This window comes from Tursiops truncatus, chromosome 4, assembly GCF_011762595.2.
Source record: "Tursiops truncatus isolate mTurTru1 chromosome 4, mTurTru1.mat.Y, whole genome shotgun sequence".
Lineage (NCBI taxonomy): Eukaryota > Metazoa > Chordata > Mammalia > Artiodactyla > Delphinidae > Tursiops > Tursiops truncatus.
Genome location: NC_047037.1, coordinates 32,477,753 through 32,492,273, shown reverse-complemented (window position 1 = coordinate 32,492,273; position 14,521 = coordinate 32,477,753). Strand labels below are relative to the sequence as shown.

The 14,521-nt window shown below is 39.6% G+C and overlaps 1 protein-coding gene across 4 annotated transcripts in view; it reads right to left on the bottom strand.

Moving 5' to 3' along the window:
- The window catches only part of RYK (receptor like tyrosine kinase), a 100,150-nt gene that overhangs the window by 85,200 nt on the left and 429 nt on the right, over window positions 1–14,521 (bottom strand). The gene's annotated exons all lie outside the window — the stretch shown is intronic.

Genomic DNA, 14,521 nt, shown 5'->3' with positions numbered 1-14,521 from the left:
ATTTAAAAAAGCTCAAGCCTAATTCAAGGCCTGTGTTCTATATGACCTGGCCTGTGTAGCTCAAGTTCAAATAACACAATAGTTTAAAAATTATTCTAAATGATTTTAAAAGTTAACTATTGGATTCCTAAGGCCACAACAATGGTCAATTAGTGTCAATGACCAAACCACCTCCCTTTAAAAAAGAGCCACCTTACAGCACAAAACAAAATACATTCCAGGAGCTGTTCACACGTCTGTCTTCCCCACTACCTTGCACCTCACAAGCAAGGCTGGGGTCTTAGGTTATTTGTAGGTACTCAAATGTTAGATGCATGAATGGCTAGCTGTAGATAAAAATCAACTACATCAAAGATAAACTTTAAGGGAAATGATGTTTTAAAGAAAACATCAGGAATCAGTTAAGGTAGAAAAACAAGTGATGTAGAAACAGAACTATAGCAGAGTTTTTGCTAATGAGCAGCTGAGTGACCTTTGGCAATCAATTATTTAACCACCTTCACCAGGCATCAATTTTCTCAACTATAAAATAAGGGAGTTAAACCAGATAAAGTTAAAGTCCCTCCTCAGCCCCAAAATTCTATTATTCTATGATATCATCCATGGTTTCCAAATGTCAGCCAAAACTCTATTATTCTATGATATCATCAATGGTTTCCAAATGCTAGTCAAAGCTTAAGTTAAAAATTTACTTAGTCAAAATAATCTTCTAGGTTCTGAGGACAGTGTGGTATACAAGCCAGAGGAAAAAAGCCAAAATCACTTACTACGTATGAAACCAGTAAATACTCTGTATTTTAATCAATGCTGAAATTAAATAAATACAGAGCTCTTACTTCAAATTTTCCTGGTTTATGGAAACTAACAAACTGAAATAAATACAATAAAGTAACAATTTGTCCATCAAAATCTCATAAACCTAGCTATAGTCGAATTATACCTAGAAAATTAGCTGAGACCTAATATTTAACTACATCATAAGAAGGGAATTTACAAATGTTAGACTATAGGAAAGGGGCATCCTATCTTCATAATTAAAAATGAAAAAGCACATAAATCTTCAATCCCCATAGCTGTTTAAACGATATTCTTGTAGATTAAATGAGATGTTTCATGTGATCTCTGCCCATTCAGATTTTCCTCCTACATTTCTCCTGCAACCATAAATGTCTGGATAGAAGTGGGCTGAGAGTACACATGTACACACAGAGAGTATAAAAAGAATTAAAGTGAGCTTTTAAGAGAAAGAAGACATCAACAATGGAAGACAAAGTAAACATGCCCCTTCCCTCCACCCGCTTCCTACAGGCTGCCTCCTCATCCCATGCCTAAAACTGGCCTCCTCAAAGGAAAGGCAAGAGGTCCATCCTTTGTTCCCTAAGAAGTGGCTAGGGGGTCAGCACCAAGAAAGGGAACCTCCTGATCCTCTCAAAGAAAAGCCAGCATCTGCAATCACTGAGCACCTTTCCTCACTCTGCCACTTTAGGAAGAGTACATGATGTGTGATCAAAATCAACAGCTCACTTAAAACAATCCACTGGAATGGTTATTAGTTGCCACTGCTTTAACAGATCAGGCTCCAGGATACAACTATTCCAGTACCAAGCATCTCCCCTCCCGTGTCTTCCATTTCAGTACATAACTTTGACTGTAATTCAGTGATCCCTGAAAATGGAAACCCAAAGCTCTCCATCACAAATGCTGTGCTCAGGTTTGCCTCTCTAGTACCTGTGATGATATGACCTTTGAGAGAAGTTGTGTGGAATCAAAGGGAGAGTGTGGTCACTTTTTTTTCTCTTCACGAGTATTGTCACTTTTGATTTCAAATGGATGACTCAAATAATACCATCACCTTCCCCATCTGAAAATACTACAGCAGATGGGTAAGAAATTATAAAGAGGGCTGACACTAAAACACAGGATCAGGGAACAAGATTTCACATCCAATTAATATAGCTGTCATCTTAAAAAAAAAATCCATAAAAGAATTCCCCCAAAGATGTGATTTGTACCACAACTGCAGAGATGTTAAAGGTGCTCCCCAATTCCTATGTAAGAATAGTAACAAAAACGTAACCCATAATCTCTAGCACTATAACATAAAATATGAAGCATGCCCTGCCATAGCGTGAGAATGTTCTAGTATCTGGTAAAATGATACTCTGGAAACTAATTTATCATTGGTTCCTGCACTATTTAAAGAAGAAAATGATCTCACCAAGCTCATGCATGCATTGCAAGTACAGCTCTAGAGTAGACATGGAGTAATTTACTCACAGTTTGACATAACCACCATTCAATTTCTTTCATAGCCAACTCCTAATAGGAGCACACACTCTCAGTCAGCCGTGGAGGCCATTAGTAACTTAGAGTTGGCTATTATGGCCAGGGGCTCAAAGCACAATGGAGAACTCACAAACATCGTTTCTCCCTCCCAGCAACTCCAAGTGCTAACTTGGAGTCAGGTTCCAAAGCTACCTGAATTCTTTTCTAAGGCAAGTCACTTAGCTCTCCACTAGAAGTTAGTGTCATGAGACCAGGGATCTATATCTGCTTTATTCACCAAAACATGTCAAGCCCCTAAAATAAGGCCTATTGTACATTCAATAAGTAATTGCTCAGCGAGTGATAAATGTTGCTACCCAAGGCAATCAACCAGGTGATGTCTAAGTGACCTCTCTTTCTAACATTCTATGATTTGAGTTTTTATCCAAAAACATACAAATCCCCCACCAATAACTAAAATAAATTATTTTGAGGATTATGTAGCATTTTCATATACATTATGGCAATATGATAACAGACATCCTGCTATACATCTCATATATGAGGAAATCAACACTCAGAAACATTAATTACTTGCCTACCCACATATAACAGAAGGAGGAGATGGACTTAAAACTCAAATATGCAGATTCCAAATCCAATATTTTCTCACACCATGTTAGCTAGTATAAACCCACATTTGTGCACATGTGCACGCATGCGTAGGTATACAACCTTAGTGCTTTTTCTTGAAATTAGACTAAATTCTCTCCTTTAACAAATAATCTAAGGAGTTAAACAACTTTAGAAAGGATGCAAACAATCAAAAAGATAATCCTTGGCCATTTCCACTTATGGACAAGATAGAATAACAGGACAAGATTAACCCTCTCATCTGAAATTATCAAAAAACAGACAAAGTATATGAGAGTTCAGAAAGACAAAGACAGCTAGAGTACATAGGACAAAGTACCAGAGAACAGAGAGTTACACAGAGAGAGAATTTCCAAGATCTGCAGAGGGTTGCCCCTCGAGCCTTCAGCTGAGTACTGATCATGCATAAGGAAGCCACACAAGGGCAGAGAAAAAATAAAAGGTTAACAGTGCATAGCACTTCATACATTTTGGAATATCACCTATTCCCACCAGCCAGACTGGAAAACCTCATGAGTCACAGGTCAATGAAGAAAGTACACGGAAGGGTCTTGACTCAGTAGTGGGGAATAATTGGACCTACACTGAGCACTGCTCCTGTCTTATCTAACAAGTCTTAAAAGCAAGACCTGAAAAGATCAAACTGCTTCCAAGTAACTTATCTGGTCCCAGAACAAAATGTAAGAATAATTACAGGAATACAAAAATATCCAGCACCCAACAGGGTAAAATTCATAATGTCTGCCATCTAGTCAAAAACTACCAGGCATGTAAAAAAGCAAAGTAAGTAGATAGACAGACAGATGACAGATCAACTGAAACCAACCCAGAACTGGCAGATGTTAGAATCAGCAGACATTAAAACAACTATTGTAACTGTACCCCACAAAAAGTTAAGTAGAGACATGGAAGATATAAAAAGACCCAAATCAAATTTCTAGAGATGAAAACTACAATGTACGAGATGAAAAAATACACTGGCTAGGATTAACAGCAGGTTAGCATTTCAGAAGGAAAGATTAGAAATTGTTTTCTGGTTTTTAATTATTTTTCCGGAATCTCTCTTGAATATTTTACATCCTTCAACTGTAGTGTGGACCAGCAGTCTGCTGAGAGACAGCTATGTGCGAAGCCATGAGGTAGCCTTAATCAGTAGGGAAACTATAGAACATGATGGGTACAGTGATACAGATGTGTTTGTACATGGTATAGAGCTATGGAAGCCAAGATGGGGGGCACCTTACCCAGAGGGGGGGTTCAGGGGACAGAGACTTGGGAAAATCAGGCAACTTCAAAGGAAATAAGCTATTAAAACTAATTTATTTAAACTTACATTCATAAGTTCAGGCCAATCCCCTTTTGGATAATAACTTAGCGGGCAATGGGAAATGATCAAGAGAATGATGACCCCAGTAAGGCACAAGATAGTGAATCCAAAAAAAACAAAAAGAAAATATGATTCATTCATTTATTCATTCACTGAACTTTTACTGAATATCCTACTATATGCCAGGTACTGATTTAGGTGCTGGGCATACAGAGTGGAACAATATAAAAGGTCTCTACTCAAACAGAATTAGCCTTCCTACAGAGCGAGATGGAAACAACAAAAGTATCAGGTACTTTAAAGAAAACAGGATGGGGGCTTCCCTGGTGGCACAGTGGTTTAGAATCCGCCTGCCAATGCAGGGGACATGGGTTCAAGGCCTGGTCCGGGAAGATCTCACATGCCGCGGAGCAACTAAGCCCATGCACCACGACTACTGAGCCTGCACTCTAGAGCCCACGAGCCATAACTACTGAGCCTGTGTGCCACAACTACTGAAGCCCGTGTGCCTAGAGCCCGTGCTCTGAAACAAGAGAAGCCACCTCAATGATAAGCCTGCGCACCGCAACGAAGAGTAGCCCCTGCTCACCACAACTAGAGAAAGGCCGCACGCAACAACGAAGACCAATGTAGCCACAAATTAATTAATTAAAAAAAAAAAAGGAAAAGAAAACAGGGTGACAGAACAGAGTGGCACTGAGGGTCAACCCTAGGAAGGCAAGGCTCTCTGAGGAAGTAACATTAAGCTAAGATCTAGAAGACTCTAGCCATGTAAAGATCTAGGAAAAGTACATAAGGCAGAGCAACCATCGAATGCAGACCCTAGGGTGAAAAAAGCTTGGCACCAAAGGAACTAAACGGTGGTATGGTGGGGAGCAGGGACAAGGGAAGAAACAGGTGGCAGGCAAGAGTCTCTACATAAACATTCATTTAGAAATCAGGAAGATCTAAGCCTAGATATTTGGTATTTCTGAATTACTATTAATTTCTTAGGTGTGATAATAGTTATTACAAAATTTTAAAGAATTCCTATCTTTTAGAGATACATATCAAAAAATTTTTTACAAAATTTTATGTCTGAGTTTGCTTCAAAATAATCCAAGCAGAAGATGAGGGGGAGTAGGACAAGGGAGCAGATTGGGGAGTGGAGAAGTATAGACCAAACAGAACTGGCCATGAGCTGATAATTGTTGAAGCAGGATGATGGATACACAGAGGTTCATTATACTATTCTGTCTACTTTTGAATGTTTGAAATTTTACATAATAAATACATTTTTAAAAGCAAACATTTAAAATATAAGGAAAGGTATTAATAAATATAAATGCCCCCCTTCACAGGGGACTTCTTAGGGCTGCAAAATTATTCTATATGATACTATACTGGATGCATTTGTCAAAACCCATATAACTACAACAGAATAAACCTTAATGTATGCAAATTTTTTTTTTTTAATTCAGGCGGCAGGGGGAGTTGGATGAAGGTAATCAAAGAGTACAAACTTTCAGTTATAAGATAAATAAGTACTAGGGATATAATGTACATGATAAAGATAATTAACACTGCTGTATGTTATATATGAACACTGTTAAGAGAGGAAATCTAAGAGTTCTCATCACAAGGAATGAAATTTTTTTTCTCTTTAATATTTTATCTATATGAGATGATGGTGTTCACTAAACCTACTGTGGTTAATTATTTCATGATGTATGTAAGTCAAATCATTATGCTGGACACCTTAAACTTACACAGTGCTTTATGTCAATTAAATCTCAATAAAACTAGAAGGAAAGAAAATCACGTAGGCGGTCAAAGAATCCTAGGATGAAATATAGAATGTTAATAGATGCCCCCTTCCAGAACCAGCTTTTGAGGGATTCAGGTGTACCCATAAGCTTTCATCAGGGGGCCCTGTAAGGTCCTCAAAGTCTAAGAACCCCCATCACAGTGTGCAAAACTTAATATGTGTGGGATCCACACCCTTGTCTAGGAAAAGGCCCTAAGGCTTTCACAAAATAAGGTTGAGAACCACTGATATTTCTCTTGCCAGCAACTTCCTAGCTGAAAAGTGAGTTGCCATTGCTCTTAAACCTAATGGTAATATCTCACTGCCATCATTTGCCTACCCTGCAAGGACATTACTACACAGCCATTACCACAAGTAAATAATTTACCACCAGTGAATTTTACAACTCTGAAAGAAAGTCGTGACAGGTACCCAAAAAAAAGGAAAGGTGGCAAATTATGTCTGTCTCCTTCACAGTATCACCTTATTGGGACTTCCCTAGTGGCGCGGTGGTTAAGAATCCTCCTGCCAATGCAGGGGACACGGGTTTGAGCCCTGGGCCGGGACGATCCCACATGCCACGGAGCAACTAAGCCCATGCGCCAAACTACTGAGCCTGCTCTCTACAGCACGCGAGCCACAACTACTGAGCCCACGTGCCACAACTACTGAAGCCTGCGCACCTAAAGCCCATGCTCTGCAACAAGAGAAGCCACCACAATGAGAAGCCTGCGCACCATAATGAAGAGTAGCCCCCGCTCGCCACAACTAGAGAAAGCCCGCGTTCAGCAACAAAGACCCAACGTGGCCAAAAATAAATAAATAAATTTATTATTTTTTTAAAATCACCTTGTTAAAATACTATATTTCATTTAATCTAAAATGCACCATTATTTTTTGTGCCACTAAGATGCCACTAAGAAAGAAAAAGAGCTGTCAATTAACTGATGATTCACCATTGATTGTGAAATGGTTCCAATTTCAGAGATGTTCAAATGTGAAAAAGCCGTACATCTTACAATTCATGCAACATGCCATTCAAAAATCTCACTGGCTGGGCCCCATCTCAGATCTCCTAAACAAATTGCTCAGAGTAGGTATAGGAATCTGTACTTTGTTTAAGCCCCTCAGATGATCTAGTTAGATAAAGACTGAACTGTTAACTTTCAGAGGCAGCAGAGTAGAGAAGGCATGCACTTTAGAGTCATATAGCCCTAGACATCTCTGTGACCTCCAGCAAATTCTGTAATTTCCCAGAGCCTCAGCTTTATCTATAGATAAATGCCAATGCCATCTACTTCCAGTGGTTGATAAAATAAAATATGTGAAATAGTTGACACAGAGCAAGACATTTATATAAGAACATGTTCATTATTTATGAACAAGACACAACATATCTGTCTTATGAACAAGAATGGGACCTATTAAATTACTTTTCAGAAATATTCTACCATTCAGCACTGTCACTTGCTGGGCATAGTTAAGTAAAATCAATTAATAAGTGTTTATTACTTAATTCAGCAATACACACTTTTGTTCTGGCACACCACATTTTTAGAGGTCCTACATAAATGAAAGCTCCTTAATAATATCTTGATTAGAAAACATTGTACTTGATGTACAATAACACAAAAAAGCACACTTTTAAGCATAATATAATTTCAGAGTAGCTAATGGCTCTACTTCATGTCAAGTTTTTGTTTTGTTTTGTTTTAGTATGTATAGCTGGCAAGTTTTTTCAGAACACTGGCATAACTGTGTTAAAACCCCACAAGTAATGCTGTGGAACTTCTCAATTTGTGATGCTCAAAAAAATACCCACGTTTCATTTGTTTCTAAAATGATCCTTAAAATCCAAACAGTGTTCCAGGCAGCACCTTCAGAACTGACTAGTCAACTCAGGATATGACTCATAGGGGACAGGTTAGCCATAACTGGACAGAGTTCTCCCACATGTGTAGCACGAAGAAGGAAAAAAAAACCTCAAAACCCACAATTGCACAATGTCTCAGTCTTGTTCTCCCAGTGAAGAACACATGGATTCAAATTAATGCTGCATCAATGCCACCAACCCTACCCAAATGCCCAGGATTAAGAGTGTGCTGCAAGGTGCTAACCCACCTCCACCAGCACCCACCTCCTCAAAGTCTGGGCAGTGGCAGGATATGCCAGACACCAGCAGAGAGGACACCCTCACTGCCCTCCCCCAAACACTTGCCCTGAGGTTGAAGAGGAAGAGAGGTGCTGGGAGGAGAGGAACAAGTGGCTCATCTCATCTTTCTTTTTCCTCAACCATTTCCCAAAAAGAGTCCTTCAGTTCAGCTGCCCAAATGTGAAACTCAGATTCCTCTGTGACTCCTCCCTCTTCTTTAGCCCTGAGGTGTCCTCCACTAAGTCTTCGCCAAACTCCCAGAAAATTCCTCACAAATCCATCCCACTCCCCCTCAACTGTCCTAGTTGATTCCTCTTACCAGCACAAGGCTGACTCTGTCCCATTTCCCAGATCCAGCTTTTCAGTCTTCAAGCCACCCTTTTCACTGGGGCCGAAGCTGTCTTTTCTAGAACCCAGTCCTATCTGTATACTCTCCTTTCCTAAGTTCAACAGTTCCTCATTACCTATAAAATAAACTTCAAATTCCTAACCTAACTGCAACCTACCTCCCAGCTTTATATTCTGCCACTCCCTGGTTTTGCCAAATTTTCTCACCTTAGCCTACTCCTTGAATTCACACAAATTTGCTTCCATACAGCTATGGATTTGTTCGTGCCATTTTCTCTGCCTGACATGAAATGCTCCTCTTTTCTGTCTTTCAAGTTCATCCTTCAAGATGAGGCTCAAATGTCTCCTTTCCTGGAACACATTCCTGAAAGCCCCTAAGCCTCTCCACTCCCCCTCCTTCTACAGTCAAAAGTAATCATTCCCACAAAAACTTGTATCAATCAGCAGTATAACTCTTATCTCAGTGTTATAGTTGTAGATACAACTGTTAGTCTCCCCTACGAAATTTTGAGTTCTTCAAGAAAAGGAATTCAGTAATTTTGAATTGCCATTTTCTACCACAATATATGGTACTTGGTTGGGCTTCAAAAATTTTTACTGGACTGATTTGGGGAGCAATGATCTCAACTAGTATTGAACTGATTTTAAAAAAGATGTGAACAACACTTAACTCTTTCAGAGGATATTTATTTTAACGGAGAGGCAAGTTATCCAAAGTGAATTTCTAATTGGTATGAGGCGGAGTCTATTCTCAGAAGTCCCCCTGACTCCTACAGATTCCCTATCACCACCATCACCGCTGCCATGACCAGTTTATATCATAACCCCCACCCATCAGCATCTTATTCCCACACCCCCTAGTACTGCCCCAGCCACAGACTGATTTCACCAGCTCTGGACTTCCAGGGAACTCAGCTATTAGAATTATCAAGTAGATAGAGAACAGGAGAGAATGCAGATAATAATCAAGACCACAGATGAGCACATGTGGCAGCAGGCTTGCCGATTCTAGTCCTTAAGCATTTTGGTTAATCACAGCTCCTCCAGAGCTGACAAAGAGGCAATATGGATTCCAGACTGAGTCAAGACCTGGCCCTCTATTCACTGCCCAAAGGGCCCCAGATCAGTCTTCATCAGTAAAATGGAGAAATGGATGCCTACACTGCAGCCTAAGCAGGGCCTGGGGACACAGGGATGCCACATAAAACGTCTGAGGCTTTTGGAGTCTCTATACCGATGGACTTCTATCAAGACTGCATGCCCTACTACCAAGGAATGAGCTAGTTACATACTTCCTGCACATCTGTTTCCTCATCTATGTTATGGAAGTAACAATACACACCCAAAACAGGGATTACCTTTGTACCTGACACAGGCAAGATTGCCACACGTCAGCAGCATTCTAAATTCAAGTGTCAACCATTTCTGTGACCACCACCACTACTCTTCCTAATACTGTTAGTACCAAAAAACTACACATCACCAGCTCTTCAATAGTCAAAGCCCAACCATTTACACACTGTAGAATGACCACTTGCCTTTACCCCCATCCTCCTAGGAATCCTCTAAAATGACAGTAATGAAATCACAAAGACATTAAACCACAAACACAGAAAGGGAAAGAAGACAATGCAACATATATTTCAACAAACTTTTGCAAGATGGAAAGCAGTTGAAGGAGTGGTCACTGCCTCTCAGAACCTCTGGAGGGACTCAGCCCTGGATGCAACAAGGGCCACCAAAGGCTGGCTTGAGGCTCTGGCCTGTCAAAGGGGGAGCCTCTGATGAGGGGCATTCAAAGCAGTTGGGCCCCCAGGTCCAGCAAGAGACCCAAAGTTTTTCTGAAAAAACTGAACCACAGAGGCTGGTGTACCACCAAGCACACCAGAGGCAGCAGACTGCAGGTGTCTTCTCTGCAGACACTGATCAGTCCCAAAGAAGCTGTGAAGGTGCTGATATGTGTGTGTGCGGGGGGGCTCCCAATGAAATGTTCACCCACATTCCAAGGGAGGCCAATAGACCACCCACCTACCCACCCACAAGCTTGCCCTCCCCTAATCAACTTTTCAGCATCTCACTCTTAATTACAGACAGCCAAGGATCAACAGATACTATCTAAATGAACAGAAAAAGAACTCTGAAATGAACAGGCACATTGGAGGAAGCAGAAGAAATATTTTAAAAATGTTAAACATACAGAAAAAATTAAAAACAACAAACACATGCCTCAAAGATAAGTGAAGATAATACATCCATAAAATTAGAATAAAATGAAATGGAAATGGAAACAGAAAACAAAGAGTTCTAAAATTTAAAATCATCATTAAAATTTTAAAAATAAAAGAGCTTGGAAGACAAAATTAAGAAAATTTCCCCCTCTTCCCACCTCCAAACATAGAGATATAAATAAGAGGCAACATACGTTGAGTATCTGAAGATCAATTCCAGAAGATTCAATAACCAAACCAATAGATATCTCAGAAACAAACAAAACAAGTGATGGGTAGGAAATTATCAGAAGTAACAGACATTTTTGAAAACTGAAGGATATGAGTCTCTTGATTGAAAGGGCTCACTAAGACTAGAGGGACCACAAACAGAAGGAAGGACCCACACCTGAAGCTGATAAAATTACAGAATTTTTTTAAAGACAAAGACCCTAAGCTCAAAAAACAGAAAACAAACAAACAACAACAACCAAACAAAAAAAAAAAAAAGAAAAAAACACACAAGGAAAAAAAGGAATCAGAATGATTTTGGATTTTTCATCAGAAACCCTTAAAGCCAGAAAACTGTAAAAATGCCACCAAAAATCGGGAAAATATTTTTTTTTCTGTCTAATATTCTAAATTCAGCCAAATCACCTATAAAGCATGAGGATAGGATAGACACCTTCAGACATATAAGGCTTCAAATTATTTACCTCCCATGCAACCCTTCTCAGTAAGCTACTGAGGATATACTTTAGCAAAATGAAGCAAACAAAGAAAAAGGAAGACAGAAGATCCAGGAAACAGAGGCTCCAAGACAGGAGAGAAGGGTACAGTATGTGCAGGAAAAATAATCCCACTGTCCAGATTGGAAGAAGAGGATGGAATGCTCCAAAGCAGGGAGTCTCTAAGTGAAAGTGATAGATGATTTGATGTGTTACCTGGAAAAAAAATATCAAAAGGCATTTAACAAATTTCTTGGAGTGTATGAGAGATTGTAGCCATAGATACAGAAAAGACTCAAAAAGTTTATAGTTTATTTGCTCCAGGAAAAACAATAACATACAGGAGAAGAAAACATAACCATGGGTCACTATTTAACTCACAAGTGAGTTTATATATGTGTGTGTGTGTGTACGTACATGTACATGTATACATATAATAATGTATAATAAAAATTTACAATATAAATATATACACAATAATCTAAATACAGACTGCTGCTTTTACTAAAAATGATGTAACTATATTGGGGGGTTTGGGCAAGAGAAGAGGACAACTGCTCAGTTATGATACTAGGAAGTGAAATGCTTATTCTACATTGATTTCAAAATATGAAAAGTAAAAAAAACAGGGGAAAAAAAAAAAAAGAGCTAGCTTGGGATAGTAGCTTCCACTAGAAAGTAGGGCCCGGAGGATAAAAAGGCCAAAGGCAGAAGACTGCTGTTTTTTCATTTGAGGTCTTTTAGCACTATTTGATTTCTTTTTTTAACTATGTGCATATATGAATTGGATTAAAACAACTTATTCTCATGTCAAGAACAATCAGTTCAATTTATAAAGATGTCACTACCAACTTTATTTATAAGTTTCATACTTGGAATTGCAAATTAATTGTCTTACAAATATTATAAAGTGATGGTTAGTTTCCCAAGTCAGCTTTCAGAAGGCATTTAACCCATAATGATACAAAAACATGGTACAAAGTATTTCAAGTAGTCTTAAACACCATAAGCATAAGAGTTCCTGTGGGAAACTGCATTCTGAGAAATCAGTATGCCTGGTATACATCTCAGCCCCACCCAATTGTTCTTCCCCAGCCAGGGGCAGCTAAAAAATAAAGTCAGAATAGATGAGGAAGATGGAAGGAAGGAGAGGACCTGGATCTGGCAGGATGGAGAGTCAAGAGACCCACTGTAACAGGTCAACTCTGTTTGCATTAGAGAAAATACTACTGAAGGTTCCCCTTGTCCCAGAGGTGGACCAAGGTTGATCAGTGAGGAAATCCTCCCTCCCCTCTTCCCAACAGCTCACTCCTGGGCACAAACTGGATGCTCATCAATCAGGTAACAAATACATCATTTCAAGTATTAATTAGCAATGACTCCTTTTCCACCATGCCATAATCAAACTCCTATATAAATATCTTTATTTCATTCAATGAAATTTGAAACTTTTTGTGGCCTATGTCAACACTATGTTTGATTATTTTTAAAAAAAGATTATTAAATGTGTGACCTTGAGCAAGTTCAAGTCTCACTTTCCTCATCTCTAAAAGAGGAATAATGATATCCACCTCACTGGGTCACAAGAAAATTAGAGGAAATAATGTGTATAAAACATGTAGGAGGAAGTATATGGCAGGCACTCAATCAATGTCAGCCTCTGGTTGTGCCATGTCCCCTACCTCAATTGGTTTCTTATATGTAAACAAAGTCACAAATTATATACACGCTTTTAACCAAAAAACCTTTACAAAACCATGCATAATACATTAATATTTTTAAAATTAATGTTATGAGTCAATTTATAAGCATTCATTATTTTTCCTAAACCTTAGTCTTGTTTCAAGTACTAATCCAATTTGCTGTTTTAACTTAGCTAAATTAAATTCAGCTAATTCCACCAGACTAAAAAGAGGATTATAGACTGGCAGGACATTACAAAAACACAGCATTCTTTGGTTAAAGGGGACAAACCCGTATATGTAACAATGTCTAAACAGCCTGCTTAAAAGCAGTTCCATTTTAACACTGAGTGGACTTCAGCAGACCTCAAGAAAGTCTTATAACAAAAAAAATTGAATAAAATGACAGCTAATGGATGCTTAAAAGAATAATTTTCCCCCTCAAACACTTAGACGCACCACAAATCTGAGATGAAATAAAAATGAAAAAAAAATGTGGTTTTCTGGCCCATAATACACAAAAGAAAGTGAATGTATAGCTATCTGCAACTACCAAAGACTTCCCATTTGGGGCCATTTCTATCAGAACTTCCTCTAAGGGGTCATTTCCAGAATCCACAAAGTCACATTTTTCTAATTAATTCCCCAATGACAAAGCTAATTAGGTAGCACAGAACCACCAACTGACCCAAAGCCAAGTTCTCCTTTTCTTACAAGGTATTCTAAGTAGAAGAGTGGCCCAGAAATTCAGAATCAGTCCAAACTCCAACACAAGAACCAAAAAGGTACTGAAAAAGCTAAAAGGTCGGCTACCTGGAGATTCATTCACTGTTGTAAAATACGCTTATCGGTCCCAAGATTTGGAGACTGTCACGAACATGTAGTGCCCTTATAACCAATCTCTGTCTCTCATTTAAAAACAAAACAAAACAAAAAACTACGATAACCAGAAAGTATGAGCACCGTAGTGTGGCCTCTACTGGGGCATCAAAACCACAGCAGATTTAACCTAAATAAAACGTGGATTTCGAGTATCCAAAATCCAGGGCCCTAGAGTGACACGTTGAGGAAAGCTCAAAGAAACTTGGAGCGGCAGGGAAGAAGAGTCTGCCTCTAGGGAATAAGGCGAAAGGCTAAAGAGGCTGTAAGCAGGCTGGAACGGGGTAGATCGCCGGGGGCCGAGGGGTCCCCGGGTCTTTCCGCGACGTGCGGGGGAGGCCGGAAGGCTGGCCCAGGGCGGGGGCCGGGCAGGGACCACACCTCCCGGCCAGCAAGGCAGGCAAAGGCCGGGGCCCAGAGGCGACCCGGGGCGCTGGGGCCTGCCCGCCCGCGGTCCAGGTCGCGCGGACTGGGCCGCCGGCGGCCGGAAGCA